The sequence below is a fragment of the Panthera onca genome, chromosome F2 (assembly GCF_046562875.1).
Source record: "Panthera onca isolate mPanOnc1 chromosome F2, mPanOnc1 haplotype 2, whole genome shotgun sequence".
In the NCBI taxonomy this organism is placed as follows: domain Eukaryota; kingdom Metazoa; phylum Chordata; class Mammalia; order Carnivora; family Felidae; genus Panthera; species Panthera onca.
In genome coordinates this window covers 71,446,932-71,470,448 of record NC_138356.1, presented here as the reverse complement: position 1 = coordinate 71,470,448, position 23,517 = coordinate 71,446,932, and the positions used below count along the sequence as shown (strand labels likewise).

At 39.6% G+C, this 23,517-nt stretch overlaps 1 long non-coding RNA gene across 3 annotated transcripts in view; it reads left to right on the top strand.

Annotated features, from left to right (window-relative positions):
• The window catches only part of LOC132664519 (uncharacterized), a 398,084-nt gene extending 375,565 nt beyond the window's left edge, over window positions 1-22,519 (top strand). Inside the window, exons 4-6 of one of the 3 annotated variants that reach the window (XR_009603738.3) lie at window positions 3,830-3,906; window positions 19,392-19,628; window positions 22,398-22,519. This is a non-coding gene — a long non-coding RNA (uncharacterized LOC132664519). Of the gene's footprint in view, window positions 1-3,829; window positions 3,907-19,391; window positions 19,923-20,001 lie in introns of those variants that run through there. The other 2 variants (XR_009603739.3, XR_009603737.3) reach the window with 2 other exon arrangements.
• Window positions 22,520-23,517: the final 998 nt, after the last annotated feature.

The following is a 23,517-nucleotide window of genomic DNA, read 5'->3' as shown; positions in this document are numbered from 1 at the left end:
GAGTTGTTAATGTTAGCCATTCTGACACATGTGAGGTGGTATCTTATTGTGGTTTTGATTTGTACTTCTCTCATGATGAGTGATGTTGAGCATCTTTTCATGTGCCTGTTAGCCATCTGGTTGTCTTCATTGGAAAAGTGTCTATTCATGTCTTCTGGCCATTTCTTCACCGGATTATTTGTTTTTTGTGTATTGAATTTAATAAGTTCTTTATAGATTTTGGATACTAGCCCTTTATCAGGTATTTGCAAATATCTTCTCCCATTCTGTAGGTTGCCTTTTAGTTTTGCTGATTTGTTTTGTTTGCTGTGCATAAGTTTATTATCTTGATGAGGTCCCAATAGTTCATTTCTGCTTTTATTTCCTTTGCCTCTGGAGACATGTGGAGTAAGAGGTTGGTGACTTTTTCTTCTCTAGGATTTTGATGGTTTCCTTTCTCACAGTTAAGTCTTACAACATACAGAAAATAAATTCAAAACAAAGCAAGTGGTCCAGTATCATGTTGCTGTCCAGTTTTTCCAGTACCATTCACTGAAGAGACTTTTTTCCATTGGATACTCATTCCCACTTTGTCAAAGATTAGTTGGCCATACATTTTTAGGTCCATTTCTGAGTTTTCTATTTTATTCTGTTGATCTATTTTCTGTTTTTATACAAGTACCATGCTGTTTTGATGATTATAGCTTTGTAATACAGCTTAAAGTCCAGAATTGTGATGCCTCCAGCTTTGGTTTTCTTTTTCAACATTACTTTGGCTATTCCAGGTCTTTAATGGTTCCACACAAATTTTAGGACTGTTTGTTCTAGCTCTGTGAAGAATGCTTGTGTTATTTTGATAGGGATTGCACTGAATGTGTAGATCGCTTTGGGTAGTATTGACATTTTACCAATATTTGTTCTTCCAATCCACGAGCATAGAATGTTTTCCCATTTCTTTGTGTCTTCTTCAATTTCTTTTATAAGGTTTCTATAGTTTTCAGCACACAGCTATTTTACCTCTTTGGTGAATTCATGTATCAGTTCTAGCAGTTTTTTGATGGAGTCTTTTGGGTTTTCCATGTAGAGTATCATGTCGCCTGTGAAGAGTGAACATTTGACTTCTTCTTTGCCAATTTGCCTTTTATTTCTTCCTGTGGTCTGACTGCTGAGGCTAGGATTTCCAGTACTATGTTGAATAACAGTGGTGAGAGTGGACATCCCCATTGTTTTCCTGACCTTAGGGGAAAAGATCTCAGTGTTTCCCCATTGAGATGAAATTAGCTGTGGGCCTTTCATATATGGCTTTTTATGATGTTGGGGCATGTTCCTTCTATTCCCTATTACTTTTATTCCTTTTATTTTCTATTCTCAATTTCATTTATTTTTATTCTGATCTTTTTATTAACTGTGGGATTTTTTTCCCCTCATTCCTTCAGGAGTTTGATTAGATGGAGATTTTCTTGTTTCTTGAGGTAGGCCTGTAGGTGCTTAATCTACTACCTTTACTACAGGCTTGCTTTTACTAATGAAATTTCTCTTTTATATTTTTCTTAGCCCCAGTTATGGCCTTTTTATTCCACTTAAAGAATTCTCTAACATTTTTTGTAAATCTTTGCCCATTTTTGAAATGATTCTCAGAGAGGAAAGAAAATGCAAATGTAAAGTCCTTTACATATTCTGGATACAAGTGCTTTAGTAGATAGGATTTCCAAGAATATTTTCCCATTTGGTGGGCTGTAGTTTTATTTTCTGGATGTTTAAATATATATATATTTACTTCCGGTGGAGTCTTTTTCCTCCCATTGCTGGTGCTTTTGGTGTCCTGTAGAAGAAACCATTGCCTAACCCAAGGTCATGAGGTTCTTCCAAGAGTTTACAGTTTTCATCATTTAAATGTAGGCCTGGTATCCATGTAAGTTAATTTTTGTGTATGGGGTGAAGTGAAGGTAGGTCTAGCGCTATTCTTTTGCATGAAGATATCCAGTTGTCCCAGCACCATGTTGAAAATCCACCGGTTAATTTTTTAATCATAGCACATTTATTATTTATAACCATGGTACTTAGCCTGAGTATATTTTTATTTTTATTTTTTTCACTTAATCTTCCCTCAACGAAAGCCAGAACTTTTCAGTTTTATTTACCACTGTATTCACTGTGCCAAGGAGAGTGCCAGGCATCCTTATACAGTCAATAAACCTTTAATATCTGAGCTTTTACATTATGTGGAGTTGCTAATATGCATTCTTTCCCAGGTGCCTCTTGGGTCTCCTACACTGTGACTCGTCACCGATTGGCATCTCAGAAGGCAGCTGTTAGAAAGTAAAAGGCTCAGGGAGCTTGGGTGGCTCAGTCAGTTAAGCATCCAACTTCGGTTCAGGTCATGATCTTGAGGTTTGTGGGTTCAAGCCCCACATTAGGCTCTGTGCTGACAATTCAGAGACTGCTTCGGATTCTGTGTCTCCCTTTCTCTCTCTCTGCCCCTCCCCTGCTTGTGCTCTGTCTCTCAAAAATAAACAAACGTTAAAAAATTATTTTAAAACGCAGATGGTTCTGCATTATCAGATGCTAAGATTTCCTCATACCGGAGCCCACACTTAATCTTCTAACTATACTCATCTGTCACTTCTTAAAAACAGCAACAAAGTTAAGATGTGTACAGCATGTTGACTACAATTAATACTAATGTATTTTATGTTTGCAAGTTGCTAAGAGTGAATCTTAAAAGTTCTCATCACAAGAAAAATTTGTACTTTATAAGGTGACAGATGTTAACTGGACTTCTTATGATCATTTTGCAATGTATAAAATATGGAGTCATGTTATGCACCTGAAAAATATAAGATTACATGTGAAATATCAATTAAAAATAGATTAATTCTAAAATAAGCAACAAAGATGTTTTCCACCACATTTAGAACAAAAAGAATGAGTATAGGAATTCCAGGGGGAAAGTGGAATAAAAATATATATTAATAGGTTCATGTTCTTTTGAGGTTTTAAACCAGGGCCTGTATTTTTGGGTTGTCTCAAGAATGCCAGTAGCATTTTTGTTGAGGAATATTAGTGCAGCAAAAAAGCACGTGAACCAAATTTTAGGTCTTGGATCTTTTGCAATTATGACTTGGCCAATGTTGCCTTTATTTCCTCATCTGACAAACGGGACAAAAATGGTCTCTGAATAGGATAGTTTTAAAAGTGAAGATATTGTCTTAGTCTGCTCATGCTGCTATAATACCATGAACGGTATAAATTATAAAGAATAGAAATTTCTCAAAGTTCGGGAGGGTGGCCACTCCACAATCCAGGTGCCAGCAGATTTGGTGTCTGGTGAGGACATACTTTCTGATTCACAGGTGATGCCCTCTCTGTGGGTCCTCAAGGGGGAGAAAGGGCAAGGGAGCTCTCCAGTGTCTCTTTCAAAAAAGTACAAATCCCATTCATGAGAGCTCTACCGTCATGACCTAATTAGCTCCCAAAGGCCTCACCTCCTCATGCCACCACGTTGGATATTAAGTTTTCATGGTCCAGAGTGCTGTGACACCATGGAACCCCGTGTGGGATATCAGCTTTTCAGCTTATGGATTGGGGGGGGCACAAAAATTCAATCGATAGCAGATAACATATACTACAAAATCCTACTGTCAATAAGATATAAATATTTGCTACTTTCTCTAGTTATTCTCAGAACTGAGAGCAGTGAAAAAGAGAATTGGAAATGAGAATGAAAAGTCTTTTGCAAATGACTATGGTTTTATACGTTGATGATCAGTTCGTTTCTCTGCTGTACAAAGAATTCTATTGGTCATAACCATTTTCTAAATTGCTCTTTATTTTGTATTTTCCCCTATAGCCAGGCACCAGACAGAGACATCTCTGATAACTTGCTCAGCTTTTAACAGTGGATTGAGTTCAAATCTCTTTGTACAGGTAATGGACTTCTAAATTCTTTGCATGTGTAAGCATTAGTATAGTGTATTGGGAACAAACCTGAATTTGAATCCTGTATTTTCTACTTGCTAGCTGTGTTACCTCTAACAAGTTACTCAGTTATAAGTGCCTTTTCAGTTGAATGTGGGTGAATCACAACATTTAAGGAAACACTTAAAGAATCAGAACCTGAAAAAGGATGGGACCAGCATAGCTCCAGGAATCTGTTAGGAGCTACCGAACTTTGTTTTTTCAAGGCTCCAACACAGGCATCGTCAGTTCTCTTTCTCTAGCTCCGTATCACTTAAGATTCAAAGTCTGAGGCCCAGCTTAGATCACTCAATTTCCGCCCAATGTCACTCTGACAATCTCACTAAGACTTCCGCAAATGACAGAGGACGAGGTGACTCTGTGGAGAGAAAACTGCTTGATAGGGCTTGACCGCTAAAAAAGGGACTCAACCAACCCAAGGGGACCTGGCAGAAAGAGGACTGGAATAACACGTAGCTTGACTTTACTCATTTCTAGCCATTTGTGTCTCACTAGTGCCTCCAACCAGCCAAAGCCAACTGGCAGCCCAATGGCAAGGGAGCCCATTGATACAATTTGTGTGACGTTAGCCTCTTTGATACGATGGCGCCATAGACAAGGGTGGATGCTAGTATATAGAACATCTCTAAAATATTCATCATATTGAATGCTTTCTTCCCTCTTATTTAGAAAAAAGGCCCATGACTTCTCTTATCCCAGATGGAAAAGTTACGCATATAAGCCCCGGTTCAGGAAATTCCTAATAATTTGGAAGTGGCCAAAGACGTGAGTCGGCGGGTTTTCCTCTTCTTCCCTGGTGCATCCTGCTCTCGGCAAGGCCAGACCCAGCTGTGGGGTACCCCCTCCTTGAGGAGCCTCATGGAGTCTGTGGGTGGTAGTTCCTCCTCTGTGGGTGGTTCTGCGCTCCTGCCAAGGCTGAAGGAATCCACTTCAAAAGATGCCACCACCACCACTGATAAATGGAATCAGAAGGGCACTGTTTCAGCTCAGACTGTTTCTAAGCACTTTCACCAGGCCGCGTTTGAGGGGTATTCCTCTTCTCAGCAGCCTTGGGTAATGATGGGGGTGGGTGTCCCTACCAGGCACCCATTTCTCTGTCAACTACCAACTTATCCCTCAGTGTTAGAAAGGCAGGGGAGAGGAGGGGCTCAGCTGTGGCCTTTGTGTTCCCTCTTGTTTCCATGTGCTAAATAAGGTTGGAATACTTCGCAGTTTACTCTACAAGGGTAATCTCTTCATGCATTAAAAATAGACTAAGTTAGACTTACACATCTCTTCCATACTTTTCAAATGAATTTGATTGCTGGCTTAGGAAAAGAGACGAAAATAGATACTTGTAGAAAAGGAATATTTTGTTTTTGGAAAGGCAGCATTGAAATGGGGCTCCCAAACCTGGATATGGGGGATCAGCTGACCTTGGTAAAGTCGTTCTCCTCTGTGGGCCTTCATTTCAACATTTGCAGTAAGATTTGTGTAGGTAAGAAAGATTGAAGTATTCACTGTGACCCAATATACCTAGAAGAATGTCCCCTAGTAGATGTGCTGATAAGGAATTATACCTCTAAAAGGTATAATTCACCCCTTTCTCCTGTTCCCCAACCCCTACCTCTGGTAGCCACCAATCCGTTCTGCGTATCTATGATTTACCTTTTGAATATCTTGGCTTGTAGATTCCAAACGTTTATGTTTCCATTTTTCCTTATTATGAAAATACTGACATGAAAAGGCACAAGGAAAGAAGGATGAGATTGTTTTTATAAAGCACAGTGTTGCTTTTGATCTCTGTGCTGGAAAAGTAGTGTGCAGTAATATAAGGAAAACGTAGGATTTTGGACTTAGGCCCAAATCTCAAAGCTGCCACTGAGGTGCTGGTACTGAGGCCACTCAGCTACAAAAAATAATATTTACAGCCTAAGATATAAAGGTGCCTTTTATTTAGAAGTACTTTGCACGTACTGGTCATTTGTTAATGGGGGCTATGTTCACATTTGTTTACATTTGTCTAAAGCATAAGAGACTCTTAAAAACTGAGAACAAACTGAGGGTTGATGGGGGGTGGGAGGGAGGGGAGGTGATGGACATTGAAGAGGGCATCTTTTGGGATGAGCACTGGGTGTTGTATGGAAACCAATTTGACAATAAACTTCTATATTTTTTAAAAAGCCACTAAAAGATCTTGGGGAGAAGACTAGGCCGCACTCTCTTGATCTTGGTTGACTGGTAACCCTGCACTGGCTCTTTCTTCTCTAGGACAATATTAATATTGAATGTGCACCTTGATGAATGATAGGCGCATTGCGCAAACCACTTAGTTTCCACAAGGTGGTCCGAGAAATGTAGCAGCCATACCAGGATCTTCTAAAAAGTCAAGTTAAATGGATTCCTGTCCCACTTTTCCCTTGGAAATTTGTTTCCATCAGGAGGTGGAACTAAGTCAGCAAGGGGCTTCTAAGCCAACTTTGTGACAAGATTCCCTTCTCTTAGTGGACAACATAGAGTACTGGTACCAGTGTAGACTCTAGATCTAGATAGTCCAAGTTCGACATTTGACTTTCTATCTCCTGACTTCAGACAACTGAAGTCTTCCTCGGTATCTTGACTTGAAAGGAAGGTCAGTAATTGTACCAAATTTAAAGGGTTGCTCGGCCAATTCTATGCATCAATGTGTTTAAAGTACCTAGAACGGTACTTAACCACATAGTAAATGATACACAAATGTTAATAAAAGAGGTGGTCAGGTGGTAAAATCTCTGATTCGGGAAATTCCTAACAATTTGGAAGTGGCCAAAGGCATGAGTCAGTAGTTTTTTTCTCCTCTGTATTTTTAATATAGAAACTTCATTATTCATGGGCTTAGCTGTCAACATCCTTACTATTAATTATTATTAATGAACCTAGATGTCACTGGGAGTCTCTCTGCCCATAGAGATATTAGTGGCTTTGGCTTAATGCCCTAGGCTTCAATGATCAGGATAAATGTAGAGTCCTCTCCTTGACTTTGAATATGTCTGACATTGTCATAGGGACTGAAAATTATGGCTAAAGTGTATTTCTCTGTCATGTCAAAGGGAATCTGAAGGTAAATGTAAGATTTACAAGATTGTGACTTGTAAGATTCCCACGCAAGATTGTGACTATCCTGTAAAAGCAAGAACCTGGATTCCTTCTGTCATTCAGATGTACCTCATCACTTCATTCCCAAAGTCACTTTATCCTCCTACACAGCTGTTGCTGGAACTCCAGCCATCACGTCCCAGTTGCAGGCCAGAAGGAAATTTTTTAAAATGTGAAGAAAAAAAATGACATTGACATTCATTTATTCTATTTTTAAGCAATCTCTACACCCAACGTGGGACTCAAACTTACAACCCCGAGATCAAGAGTGGCATGCTCTACCGACTGAACCAACCAGGGCCCCCATATTGACTCTTTTTAAAGAATCCTTGACAGAAATTCTAGAAAATAATTATGCCTTTGTCTCTGTGGCTAGAATGTAATCACTTGGCCTTACCTACCTACCAGAGAGGATCAACAGTAGCCCTTTAAATGAGTACACGATCAAGGGATAGACAGGAGTAGGTAAAATGACCGTCTTTGCCATATGGTTCCCTGTCCCTGTCCCCAAACATGCTCAGACCCGTGTGCAGACCTAGGTATATACTCTGCCACTCACCAGCTTTAAGAAATCTATCCCATCATATTTTCACAGTCTTTTTGAAAATCATCGTGGAGTTAGAGGTGTAGGGATCACAGGTGAGTTATTTGGCTATTTAAGCTTATATCAGTATCCCCCAAAACTTAATCTAAGACTCCTTTCTGTCCATCCAAAAACTGTTTTCGTGAAGCCAGAGCTCCAAACCTGTGACTTTTCCTGAAGCACACAGACCCCCTGGAACATATAGTTTAGCTCCTGCCCCGTTTCCCCTCAGCTCTTTGAGGGACTCAAGTGATCAGCCAGGTAGTAAGCTGAGGAATGATAATAAGGATAGAAACCATCTGCCCAGTGCCCCAAGTACCATTGTCTCTGTTACATAACTGTAATCTCGATAACTTATTGTGGAGACTGTCGTCATCTCATTACCACCACTGAGGGAATTCAGGCTCAAGAGATGTTAGTAAACCCCACAATTTTATTTAAACAGTGCTTAATTTTGGGTGAGTTATGTATCACTCATGTATGTGTTCACTTAATATTTCCGCTATGTTTTCACGGAGACTCAAGGAGAACATCAATGATTAAGTTGGTATTATAATCCTGGTCAAATAAGCTCCATGTTTTATATGATTTTCCATCTAATACTCGTCTCTAGTCTCATCTTCTCCAGGACAAACTCACTGCCTTCAACTTTCTGAAACCACAATAGCTTCGAGATCCCTTATCATAAAAGTCTCCTCTCAACACATTTTGGTTTGCCAATGCCATTCTTTTTTTTTTTAAGTTTATTTATTTATTTTGAGATACAGCATGAGTAGGGGAGAGGCAGAGAGAGGGAGACAGAGAATCTCAAGCAGACTCCTTGCTGTCAGCACAGAGCCCAATGCGGGGTGCAAACTCGCAAAACCATGAGATCATACCTGAGCCGAAACCAAGAGTCTGACACTTAACTGACTGAGCCACCCCAGTGCCCCACCAATGCCATTCTCGAAATAAAACACTCAGACTTTAATTCCTAGTTGTGGGAAGTTCAGCAAAAATAAAACCAAAATAAGAAAAAAACAAGTGTCCTGAATTAGGGCTTAAGTAATCCCTACCCCCAACATGGGGCTCCAACTCACGACACTGATATCAAGAGGCACACGCTTTACTAAGCCAGCCAGGTGTCCCTAATTCATGACGCTATTAAATATAGACAAAGAAGAAAACTAATTTTTAGAAAATAATTGTGTTACCATTGTGTTACTAGTACCAAGTGCTAAGTTGAGTATCGAGTTTTTGAAAGACCTTGGGTCGGACAGTTAAGTAATATTTAGCGGAATGTTAGAATGTCTATAGAGATTGGAAAGGTGGTCATGTGGCATTGAGATCAGAGTTACCTTTACTGCTCACATGAACCTCTTAATAATGACTATTATTTATGGAGCAGTTTCCAAGTATCAGCTACTGTGCAAGGTATAGGACTGGAGATATCTTTTTATTCTATTTAGTAATTATTATTTCTATAAAACACAAAGGGTATCTCAGGTTCAGAAGGTCAAATAGCCTAATTAGAAACTCTCAGATAGTAAAGTAGCAACAACAAGAATCAAATCCATGGTTCTGCTGACGAAACCCAAAGCAAATTACTGAATTTTGGACCATTTTCATTTCTGCCCAAGGCCCCAGTTCCTCATCTGTAAAATCAGCAGTTCGAATCACAGCATCTATATAAGTGATGGTGTGCTGGAGTGGACTGTGAGAGCTGATGGTTTTATTTTCCACCAAAAGGCTGCTAGAACTGATACATGAATTCAGCAAAGTCGCAGGATACAAAATGTACAGAAATCAGTTGCATTCTTATATACTAATAATGACGCAACAGAAAGACAAACTGATCCCATTCACAACTGCACCAAGAATCATAAAATACCTAGGAATAAACCTAACCAAAGATGTAAAATATTTGTATGCTGAAAACTATAGAAAGCTTATGAAGGAAATTGAAGAAGATACAAAGAAATGGAAAAACATTCTGTGCTCATGGATTGGAAGAATAAATATTGTTAAAACGTCAATACTACCCAAAGCAATCTACACATTCAATGCAATCCCAATCAAAATTGCACCAGCATTCTTCTCGAAGCTAGAATAAACAATCCTAAAATTTGTATGGAACCACAAAAGACCCCGAATAGCCAAAGTAATATTGAAGAAGAAAACCAAAGCAGGAGGCATCACAATCCCAGACTTTAGCCTCTACTAAAAGCTGTAATCATCAAGACAGCATGGTATTGGCACAAAAACAGACACATAGACCAATGGAATTGAATAGAGACTCCAGAATTGGACCCACAAAAGTACGGCCAACTAATCTTTGACAAGCAGGAAAGAATATCTAATGGAAAAAAGACAGTCTCTTTAACAAATGGTGCTGGGAGAACTTGACAGCAACATACAGAAGAATGAAACTAGACCACTTTCTTACACCATTCACAAAAATAAACTCAAAATGGATAAAGGACCTGGATGTGAGACAGGAAACCATCAAAACCCTGGAGGAGAAAGGGAAAAACCTCTCTGACCCCAGTCGCAGCAGTTTCTTACTTGACACATCTCCAAAGGCAAGGGAAGTAAAAGCAAAAATGAACTATTGGGACCTCATCAAGATAAAAAGCTTCTGCACTGTGAAGGAAACAATCAATAAAACTAAAAGGCAACTGACAGCATGGGAAAAGATATTTGCAAATGACGTATCAGACAAAGGGCTAGTATCCAAAGTCTATAAAGAACTCACCAAACTCCACACCTGAAAAACAAATAATCCAGTGAAGAAGTGGGCAGAAAACATGAATAGACACTTCTCTAAAGAAGACACCCAGATAGCCAACAGGCATATGAAAAGATGCTCAATGTCGCTCCTCATCAGGAAAATACAAATCAAAACCACACTGAGATACCACCTCACATCGGCCAGAGTGGCTAACATTAACAACTCAGGAAACAACAGATTTGGAGAGGATATGGAGAAACAGAAACCCTCTTGCACTGTCGGTGGGAATGCAAACTAGTGCAGCCACTCTGGAAACAGTGTGGAGGTTCTTCAAAAAATTAAAAATAGAACTACCCTATAAGCCAGCAATAGCACTGCTAGGAATATGCCCAAGGGATACAGGAGTTCTGATGCATAAGGGCACTTGTACCCCAGTGTTTACAGCAGCACTTTCAACAGCAGCCCAATTATGGAAAGAGCCTAAATGTCCATCAACTGATGAATGGATAAAGAAATTGTGGTTTATATACACAAAAGAATACTACGTGGCAATGAGAAAGAATGAAATCTGGCCTTTTGTAGCCACATGGATGGAACTGGAGAGTGTGATGCTAAGTGAAATAAGTCATACAGAGAAAGATACCATATGTTTTCACTCTTACATGGATCCTGAGAAAGTGTACAGAAGACCATAGGGGAGGGGAAGAAAAAAAAAGTTACAGAGATGGAAGGAGGCAAACCATAAGAGACTCTTAAAAACTGAGAACAAACTGAGGGTTGATGGGGGGTGGGTGATGGGTATTGAGGAGGGCACCTGTTGGGATGAGCACTGGGTGTTGTATGAAAACCAGTTTGACAATAAATTTCATATGAAAAAATTTGTGAGCTAGTTTTAAACAGAACCATCATTGACAAACTAGATAAACTTCAAATTTACAGCAAACATTTAAATGAACATTCATAACATTAAAATAAAAACTATTCGAAACTCATTTACTAATTTTTTTTTTTTTTACTTCATTTGGCCTGTCTGTGCTCTTGAGTCCATTTATATTGTATATCTCTATGGGAGAAATAGTGTACATTTTGTGCTGCCATTATTTCTTTGCTTTCAGTTCAGCAAGACCCTATTGGTGGCTTGGTACCTACCAGGCAAGAGTATTTACACAATGGAAATCAGCAAATGCTAAAAATCAAGGCTTGGTTTATTGTTTTGTTGGTTGTGTGGACTTATGAAATTGATAGAAAACAATTATATAAAGTAAAAAGTGTGTCATATCTATGGGTATTACATGTGAGTAGCACAAAAAAAAATGACAAAATACTCCTCTAATATTTGAAAACTACTATACAATTCAGAAAAGTTACTCAACCTCATTAATAAACGAGAAGTGCCAACATGTCTCTGTTGTTTTATCTCATTAACAGAAATGAAAAAATATCAACCGACATGTTCAGAAAAGAGGGCAGAGTAGGAGGATTCTGGGCTCACCTCATCCCATGGACTCACTGACATAATAGCTCTATAGCTCGTTCTGTCTCTCTTCTCTCTCTCTCTCTCTCTCTCTCTCTCTCTCTCTATATATATATATGTGTGTGTATATATATATATATACACACACATATATATATATATATATATATATATGTACTATATATACAATGAACTCTGAAAATGACCCGAGGACTGGCAGAATGGTCCTTCCATGGTTAATCGTAGAAAGGCGGCCATATTAGAAAAGGGTAGGAGGGGCAGAGACATGGTTGGGAACCAAACCCCCAGTGAGACTAACCACAAACAGGAGCGACACCACCAGCATAGAGAAGAGGATTAGACCCCACACAAGGGACCCCTGACACTGGGGACCTAGGAAGATGAGTCCCCTTAACATCTGGCTTTGACAACCAGTAGGGCTTAATGTCAGGAGGTTTTTAAAATCAGCAGGACTTAACTCAGAGAGCCTGAGGGCCGATAGGAAACTGAGGCCCCACCCTTTAAGAGCCAGCCTAATAAATAACTCACCCTGAGACAAAGCACAGAAGCAGCAATTTGAAAAGAGCCTGTGGTATACATGAAAGAGATTTATTTGCTAATCTCAGAACATGTGCTGGAGGGGTAGGGATCTTCAGGAGATTTCTCTGGAAACCAAACTGTCGGCAAGTGTCATTTCTCTTCCCCCCAACCCCAGCCTAGATGGGTGGACGCTTGTGGGAGCCCGTGCTAACACTCTCCATCTACCTTGCTAAAAAACTGCGTGCCCTGCCCTTGTGTTTCCCTCTGTGGACCTGCCCCCATCCAACCTGCCCACCTCATGAGACCTCCCTTGAAAGTGGCTCCTGCCCCACGAGCAGCCCTATCGGCAGCCCTATCACGGACTGGCACCACTCCGAAGTGACTCCTGCCCTGGGGAGTGAGGGCTATCAGCCTACACACCAGCGCCTGCAGTTTCAGTGGCCTGCCCCTTAGCTGGCTGCTCAGGGAGCAACCCCTGACCATCGGTGCGCCTGCAGTTGTGGCCGAGAGGCTAATTGCAGACCGATGGCCTGACTGCCAGCCCCACCTGCCAAAGAGCCTGTGGTGGCCTCAGGCCTCTCAACGGTGTGGGGATCAGCCCTGCCCAGTGCATCCACAGCAGGCGAAGCAGGCTCGGCAGCTGGCGGGGCTGAAGGCAAACGCAGCTCTGCCACAAGAGTGGGGTGCATGCAGCACCCCCAGACACGCTGGGATGTCTGGTTCTTGGTGATCAGGAGGGATTGTGCTAGAGGGCGCCACAGAACCTCTTCTACACAAGGCCGCTACTTTCAACACCAGGAGACATAGCTGACCTGATACACAGAAACAGATTAGACAAAAAAGGAGCCTGAGGTTCGGTCTTAAGTGTAGGATGAGACAAAATAAAAAGGCTAAGTGAAGAAACCAAGATAAGCAATATACCTGATGAATAATTCAAAGTCACGGTCATACACATGAAAAGATGCTGAACATTACTCACGATCAGGGAAATACAGATCAAAACCACATTGAAATACCACCTCACACCAGTCAGAGTGGCTAAAATGAACAAGTCGGGAAACAACAGATGCTGGCGAGGATGTGGAGAAACGGGAACCCTCTTGCACTGTTGGTGGGAATGCAAACTGGTGCAGCTGCTCTGGAAAACAGTATGGAGGTTCCTCAAAAAATTAAAAGAGAACTACACTATGACCCAGCAATAGCACTACTAGGAATTTATCCCAATGATATGGGAGTGCTGATTCATATGGGCACATGTACCCCAATGTTTATAGCAGCACCTTCAACAATAGCCAAATTATGGAAAGAACCTAAATATCCATCAACTGATGAATGGATAAAGAAGGTGTAGTTTATATATTCAATGGAATACTACTTGGCAATGAAAAAGAATAATATCCTGCCATTTGCAGCAACGTGAATGGAACTGGAGGGCATTATGCCAAGTGAAATAAGTCAGTCAGAGAAAGATATCATGAGTTTCTCAAGTTCCACATATGAGTGAAAACATTACAGAAAACCATGGGGGAAGGGAATGGGAAAAATAGTTACAGAGAAGGAGGGAGGAAAATCCTAAGAGACTCTTAAATACAGAGAACAAACTGAGGGTTGATTGCAGCAGGTGGGGGAAGGGGGGAAATGGGTGATGGGCATTGAGGAGGGCACTTGTTGGGATGAACACTGGAAGCGATAAGTCAGAGGAATCTACCCCCAAAATCAAGAGCACACTATACACTGTGTGTTAGCCAACTTGACAATAAATTATATTAAAACACACACACACACACAAAGTCATGGTCATAAAGATACTCACTGGACTTAAGAGTGAATGAACTCCATGAGAACTTCTACAAAGAGGTAGAAAAGATACACACACACACACACACACACACACACACACACACAGATGAATTTAATAACTGAAATTAAAAAAAAATACACTAGAGGGAATCAACAGCAGATTAGGAGGCAGAAGATGGGATCAGCATTCCAGACGACAGGGTAGTGGAAAGCAACCAAGCTGAATGCCAAAAAGGAAAAAGAACAACAAAAATGAGAATTGGTTAAGGGAACTCTGTGACATCAATAAGTGTAAGAACATTCACATCATAGTGATCCCAGAAGGAGGAGAGACAGAAGGGGGTAGAAGATCTATTGGAAGAAATAATACCTGAAAACTTTCCCCGTCTGTAGAAGGAAACAGACATCCAAGTCCAGGAAACACAGAGAGCCCCTAACAAGATTAACCCTTGGAGGTCACATAATAATAAAAGACACATAATAATAAAAATGGCAAAAGTAACAACAAAAAGAATGTTAAAAGCAGCAAGAGAAAGAAAAAGTTATCTAAAAGGGAAACTCTGTAAGGCTTTAGCCAATTTTTTTTAACAGAAACTTTGCAAGCCAGGGTCAGAAGCAGGATATTCACCATGCAGAAAGGAAAAAAACAAAACAAAAAAACAACTGAGAATACTCTACAAAGCAAGGTTATCATTCAGAATTGAAGAAGAGATAAAGAATTTACCAAACAAAAGATAGGAGTTCACTGCCACTAAATCAGACTTACAAGAAATGTTAAAGGGAATTCATTGTAAAGGCCACACCTAGAAGAAAATTATGGGAAAAATTCATAGGTAAAACAAGCATTTAGTAAAGGTAATAGATTAATCACTTATAAAGCCAGTATGGAGGTTAAAACACCTAAGTATTTTAAAATCAGCTGTATCTACAAAAATCAGTCAAGGGTACTCAAAATAAAAAGTTGTAAGCTATGACATCAAATACATAAAACATCAAGGAGGTAAAATTTTAGTACTTATACAATTTGTTTGACTTAAGCAAGCAGCAACTTAATATAGACTGCTATACACATAGGATGTTCTATATGAAACCAGTGGTAACCACACATCAATAACCTGTCATAGATACACAAGAAATAATAAGAAAGGAATCCAAGCATAAGACTAGAAGCCATCATACCACAAAGAAAGAAAGACAAAAAAGGAACAGAAGAACTATATAAACAACCAGAAAATAATTAACAAAATAACAGTAAGTACATACTTGTCAATAATTAATTTAAATGTAAATGGACTAGGTGCTCCCATCAAAAGACATAGGGTGACTGAATGGATTAAAAAACAAGACCCAGCTATATACCGCCTGCAAGAGACTCACTTCAGATCTAAAGACAAATATAGACTGAAAGTAAAGGGATGGAAAAACACATACCATGCAAATGGATGTGGGGGGGAAAAAGCCAGGGTAGCAATACTTCTATCAGACAAAATGGACTTTAAAACAAAGACTGTAGCATGAGACAAAGAAGGGTACTACATAGTAATAAAGGGATCAATCCAATAAGAGGATATAACAACAGTAAGTATCTATATACCCAACGTAGGACCACCTAAATATATACGGCATGTACTAACAGACATAAAGGGAGAAATTGACAGTAAAGCAGTAGCAGGGCACTTTAACACCCCATGTCCATCAGTGGATAGATCATCCAGCCTGAAAAATCAAGCAAACAGTGGCTTTCAATGACACATTAGACGAGATGGACCTAATAGATATATAAAGAGCATTATTCCAGACCCAGAAGAATATATATTCTTTTCAAGTGCATATGGGACATTCTCCAGGCTAGATTACATGTTAGGCCACACAAAAAAAAGCCACAGTAAATTTGAGAAGACTGAAATCATACCAAGTGTCTTTTCTGACCACAACAGTATTAAACTAGGTATCAATTACAAGAAAAAAAAAATCTGGAAAGAACACAAATACATGGAGGCTAAATAACATGCTACTAAACAATAAATGGGTCCACTCAGAAATCAGCAATAAAAAAATACCTAGAGACAAGGGAAAATGAAAACACATTGGTCCAAAATCTTGGGATACGGCAAAAGCAGTTTTAAGAGGGAAGTTTATAGCAATACAGGTATACCTCAAGAAACAAGAAAAATCTGGGAAAAAAAAAAAAAAAAAAGCCAACCTTACACCTAAGGGAGCTAGAAAGAGAAAAACACATTAGTTCTACCAAGCATTTAAAGAAGAGTTAATACCTATTCTCAAACTATTCAAAAAAATAGAAGTAGAAGGAAAGCTTCCAAAAACATTCTACAAAATTAGTATTACCCTGATACCAGAACCAGACAAACACTACAAAAACAAAATGAAAAAATGACATGTCAATATGCCTAATGAACATTGAGCAAAATCTTCAAGGAAACATTAACAAAGTGAATTTAAAAATACATTTAAAAAATTATTCACCACAATAAAGTGGGATTTATTTCAGGATATTAGCATTATTTAATATTATCAATCAACATGATACATTATATTAACAAGCAAAAGGATAAGAACCATATGATCTTCTCAATAGATGTAGGAAAAGTATTTGACAAAATACAATGTCCATTCTTGATAAAAACTCAACAAAGGGAGTTTCAGAGAAAACATACATCAACATAATAAAGGCCACATATGAGAAGCCCACAGTTAACATCATATTCAATGGTGAAAAACTGAAAGTCTTTCCTCTAAAGGTCAAGAACAAGAAAGGATGCTTACGCTCACCACTTTACTTCAACATAGTACTAGAAGTCTTAGCTCCAGCAATGGGACAATAACAAGAAATAAAAGGCATCCAAATTGGCAAAAAGTAATACTATTACTATTTGTACATGACATACTATATAGAGAAAACTCTAAAAACTCCACCAAAAAAAATCTATAGGAATGGATAGAGGAATTCAGTAAAGTTGCAAGATACAGAATACACAGAAATCTGTTGCATGTCTATATACTAATAATGAAGTAGAAGAAAGAGAAATTAAGAAAACAACTCCAGTTGCAATTGCACCATAAATAAAATACCTAAGAATAAATTTAACCAGGGAAGTAAAAGACCTGTATTTTGAAAACTATAACAACATTGATAAAAGAAATTGAAGACAAAAATGGAAATATACTCCATACTCATGGATTAGAAGAATTAATATTATTAAGAAGTCCATACTACCCAAAGTAATCCACAGATTGAACTAATCTCTATCAAAATTCCGAAAGCCTTTTTGCAGAACTGGGATAAATAATCCTAAAATTTGTATGTGACCACAAAAGATCCTAAACAAAACAATCTTGAGAAAGAACAAAGCACAATCCCAGTATCACAATCCCAGATTTCATGATATAACACAAGGCTATAGTAATCACAACAGTATGATATTAGCACAAGAATAGACACAGATTCGTCGAACAGGATAAAGAAACCAGAAATAAACCCACACCTATATGGTCAATTAATCTTCAACAAAAGGAGGCAAGAATATACAACAGGAAAAAGACAGTCTTTTCAATAAATGATGTTGATAACACCACTTTCTTACACCATACACAAAAATAAACTCAAAATGGATTAAAAACCTAAATCTGAGACCTGAAACCATAGAGCCCCTGAATGAAAACATAAGCAGTAATCTCTTGGACATCAGCCTTAGCAACATACTTATGGATATTTTTCCTCAGGCAGCAGAAATGAAAGCAAAAACAATCAATTGTGACTACACCAAAATAAAGTTTTTGCACAGAAAAGGAAACCATCAACAAAAAGGCAACCCAGTGAATAGAAGATATCTATAAATAATATAACTGATTAGTGTATGTAAATATTAATGTAACTGACAAGGGATTAATATCCAAAATATATAAAGAACTTATACAACTCAACACCAAACACACACACACACACACACACACACACACACACACACAAAAACAAACAAGCAAAAAACTAATCTGTTTTAAAAAAAATAGGCAGAGGACCAGAATAAACATTTTTCAAAAGGAGACCTGTAGATGGCCAACAGACACATGGAAAGATGCTCAACATCACTAATCATCAGGGAAATGCAAATCAAAATGACAATGAGATAACACTTCACACCAGTCAGGGTAGCTAGTATCAAAAAGACAAGAAATAGGGGCACCTGGGTGGCTCAGTCAGTTATGCATCCAACTCTTGATTTCAATTCTGGTCATGATCTTATGGTTCAAGAGATTGAGCCCCAAGTTGGGCTCTGTGCTGACACTGTGGAACTTGCTTGGAATTTTCTCTCTCTCTCTCTCTGCCTCTCCTCTGCTCATGCTCTCACTCAAAATAAATAAATAAACTTAAAAAAAAAAGACAAGTAATAACAAGTGTTGGAGAGGATGTATAAACATGGGAAGTCTCCTATGTTACTGGTGGGGATGTAAATTGGTGTAACCACTGTGGAAAACAGTATGGGTCTTCTTCAAACAAATAAAAATGATAACAACATATGATCCAGTAATTCCACTACTAGGTATTTACCCCCCAAAACCAAAAACTCTAATTTGAAAAAAACAATACAAGCACGTATAGTTTTATTGCAGCATTATTTACAATAGCTAAGATGTGGAAGCAACCCAAGTGTCTATGAATAGACGAATGGATAAAGAAGTGGTACGTATACACAATATTACTCAGCCATAAAAAAGAATGAAACCTTGCCATTTGTGACAACATGGAGAATCTAGAAGGTTTTATGCTAAGTCAGAGAGAGACAAATATAAATACGATATGATTTCACTTACATGTGGAATCTAAAAACAAAAAAAATTCCAGACTCTTAAATACAAAGAAAAAATGGGTTGTTGCCAGATAGAAGACAAATAGAAGTACAGTATAGGTAATATAGTCAATAATATTATAATAAAGTTGAATGGTGACAGTGAATATACTTACTGTGTTGAGCATGAAGTAATGTTAGAATTAATGTTTAGTGAGAATCAGTTGGCTACATGAAATTTATAATTAAAAAGACTCTTTTTAATTTGTGTATTGCTTTCCTTATAGCAATATGTTTAAATATAAATATATGTGTACACAGATACACGTGTAAGACACTGGGGGTGGGTTGTTGAACGTCTACTAACACTTGGCTGCTTTGGGGTTTTTCTCATCTTCGATGTTGTAGGAGCCTAACTAGGACCAGGTGGAGACCACAGGGCGCCAGGCACTATGAAGAACTGGTCCAATCGTTGCAGGTGTTTGCAGTTGGAACGGGCTGCCTCAAGGGGTGGTGAGGTCCTGTTACTGCGCTGACACCAAGGCCACTCCACAGGGGAGAAGAGGGTGCAGATGATGTTGGACGTGCTTCCTTCTCAACCGGAAAGTTTCACATCCAATAGGGAAGAGGGAGTCAGAGTGAGAGGTGGGTATGGCACTCGTGAGGCAATGGCCGACGGCTCTTGCCTACTTTCAAGCTCAGAACGTATCAGTCAAGAGTCTTATCAACTTATTGATATCCCTTAATCAATGGGAACTCCCTGGGTGGCCAGAGTCAGAATACATTGCTCCTTGAGTTAATCCCCTCCACTGCGGTGTATGCTTCCTCAGTTGCTGTGCATTTTAGGTGTTTGCGTGGTAGCTTCTCATCTGAGAATTTATGCCTTCTGTGGCTGAGGCTTGTGCCTCGCCATAAATAAAAGAGTTGCTTAAGAAATCATTTTTTCTCTAAGTGTATTTTAAGGGAAATCAATATAAATTCAATTTGTCCTTTTTTTCTCCTGTTTTGGTTCCTCAAGCTCTAGAATCCCAGAGATGGTCAGAAAACCTTCCCTCATTGAATGCCCTCGGAGCCATCAACCCTCTCCACTGCCCTGTTGAGAATAACTTCATCAGTGGATAATATTCTGACATACGTCATCTGTGTATTATAAGGTTTAACTGGGATGGTTTTCTCAGAACTTCAAGACTGAGTTCAACTGAAGCAGATCAGTGAATATTTTTTTCAATTAACCTGGCATTAATACTGGTTTAACATCAGTGAAAAGCCAAGTAGAGGTTTTGAACGTAAGGAGGCTGGTTTCAGACGAGTAACCTCTTTGATCCAGAACTGTACTAAACACATACACACTATCTGTTCTAATCTTCAACATTCTGTAAAAAGAAGAAACTGAGGCTAAGAGATTAAGATGGCTTGCCTGGTTGTGAACCAAATGCCTCACCTTGAAGGTGGCAGGACCACCGTTTGAACCCCCCCATTCTAAATACCATTGTTTTTCGAATAAATCTTATTGCCTCTTTATAGAAGGCTTCTATTTGAAAACAGAGGTTTCCACATTAGTCTATAGGATAAACATCCTTCAACTGATGATTCCTAATTATCCACAGGAGGAGACTGTCATAGTGCCCAATGAGGGAGAAAAGAACTATTTGAAAAATAATGTGGAGATTGCTCTGGCTGTTTTTGATGGACGCAAAGACATGAAAAATGGGAACCAAAAACAGGGGGAAAAAAGCCCATTCTGAAGCTCTGAAGCCCCATGACCCAGGTGTACATCATACAGTCAGCTGTCAAGGAAGACTCCATTGCCCCACTCACAGGGGTTCTCCCACCATGTGGCCACAGTCCCCTTGCACATGACGGAATCCTCTGTGTTCTCTAAGGGTCTCCTTCCCCTCTGGTTCTTCTCATGCTTCGTCTCTCCAGAGAACCTGGCAGCCGGTTCTAGCCCTCAACGCCCTCATGCCGGCCCCTGTGGCTTCATTCCTGGAAACATGATTTTCTCCATTTATTCCCACCTGTTGTCTCTAGACTGTCAGTACCATGAGGGGATGACGAGGACGCTCTACTAAAATCACATGAATCAGAACCTCATGCAGCCCGCACAAGAACCTGAAAAAACTTCAGGCTTAACACCACTTGCCAGCATGGGGCAGTTCTCCACACCCTCAGAACGGCCTTACGTATAGCCTCCCACTGACTTCCTTCAAAGTAACCTTAGCTCTTAACATCTTGCAAAGTGATTTATGTGAGCCAATTACTAACTGAAGTATCCGGAAAACAGAAACTGAAAAAAAAAAAAAAAGTGTTGTCTGAAGTTGAGAAAAAAGATCCCAGAACTGCTGAGATGACTTTACACACACACACACACACTCACTCATTCCCTCTCTCCCCCTTCTCATTATCTCCCCCCCTCCCCTCCTCACTTCTCCCCTTCCTCACTCCTCCCCTCCCTCACTCTTCTTTTCTCTCTTCCACTGGCTCCTCTCTCTTCCTTCTCCTCTCTCTCTCCCCTTCTCTGTCTCTCCCTCTCCCCTCCTCTCTCCCTCAGGAATTGTTAATGAAGTAAACATATTTTGATCTAGTTAACAGTCTCAAAATAACCTTATATACATTGCTCTCGTGTCAACCATAAAAGCATCTTAAACCTGTATTTTGGCAATACTCCACATGCATAGGTTTCAGAACGTGTGCCCCAGGAATCCAGAAACCAGGGGCTATCTTCAGGAGAGTGGCAACATTTGATTTATGCTTTGTGTTTATAAATGTCGAGGCAGCATAATTTTGAGTAATATTCAGAAAGTATGTACCTACCAAGCTCTAAAAAATGACTGACTGCAAGTTAACTGGTGAGTTTTCCTAGACTTCAAGTTTTTTTTTTTTTTTTTTTGAGAGAGACACATAAAAACATTGACATAGGAAAGAAAACCTTATAATTACACTTTGTTCTCTTCCTTGCGCATTTCAAAGCAACCATCTAAAGCCAGTGCTTTGTAACATACAAACCAGGACTCTGCAACTAGCCCAACTATCAATTTATGTTCTTTTTTGGAAACGACTTGACTCATCTCCTAGTCCACTTTCCCTTTTCATTACTACAGGAGTGACTTAGAATAATGTTTGTCTAAACTGGGAGGCTGTTTTCTCATTACTCAATGCATAGCTTATCGTTTTCTTACCAGCCTATGGCATTCCATGGCAGGTATGGGGTATCTTCATAGGCCAGCCTGTCTGGAAAGGGCGTGATGGGATTACTACTGACTATGCTTTGCCCCTCCGTCTTCATAAAGTGGCCACATCCTTGATTTCCTTATTTGCCAAGCTAGGAGAACGTCGCCTTCTCTGGGTGGATGCTAGGAGCAAATGAAATCGCTCTTGGCACTAATGATTACTAATCCTTTCCTTTTCTTAAAGGACCTTTCCTCTACCTCTTCACAGCCGTGACTTCTGTCAGAAAACACGGGACCTGCATGAGAATGGCTTGTTCCCATCCCCGTGCTGATAATCAACGTCTGGGCCTATTTCTTCAGTTGTGAATAAAGGGTCATGTTAATGGATCTCTGAGCTATGACCCAGTGTGATTATCTTAGTATCGTTTGTGGGCTTATGTAGTCTAACTTTTGATAATTTTCTATGTACCAAACACTGATCTAAACAATTTACAAATGTTTTGTTTCACATAAATTTAAGGTAATATTTTCAATTTTAAGAATTAAGGTGTTATCCCCACTGGCAGGTGAGGTGATGCATGCACTCAATGAGCACCCAGTTTTCCTGAGGTGTCACAGCTATTAAGGGGGAAACCAAACAATCAGATTTTAGACTATAAGGCTTTTTTTTTTTTTTTAAACATTTATTCGTTTTTGAAATACAGAGCATGCCCAAGCAGGGGTGGGGCAGAGAGAGAGAGGGAGACACAGAATCCAAAGCGGGCTCCAGGCTCCGAGCTGTCAGCACAGAGCCCGACACAGGGCTCGAACTCAAGAACCATGAGATCATGACCTGAGCCGAAGTTGGACACTTAACCGACTGAGCCACCCAGGCCCCCAAGACTACAAGGCTTAATTAAAATCTTCCTCTGTCACCTCTGCAAACCACTGAAGTGGCTTCTTGGGCCCCATCATTACCAGCATCAGTTGTTCTGACTCAGTGGCGTCGACCACCGAGCACCAACCCTACAGCCATTAAAGTCCTTTCTATGGTCACTGTGTGGACCACATCATGGTCCATGCTCACTCACTTCAGGCACTGATTTCCTGCTCTTCTTTCCTTCCTCTTTATTCCCTTCTGTTGGTTCTCTTCCCCCCCCCCCCCCTTGACAAAAACTTAGAGTCTGTTGTGTCCCAGGATTGAGGATTCAGAAAAGATAAGAGATTATTGCCAGTCTGAGACATCACACAATGTAACTGAGCGTGAGGACAAAGATACAGATTTACACAGAAAAAGTATAATGTCCTACATCATATTCCCTTGAAAGAAGGAACGAGGGACGTCGATAGGGGAGAGAGGGGCTGAGAGAGGGAGACAGAACATG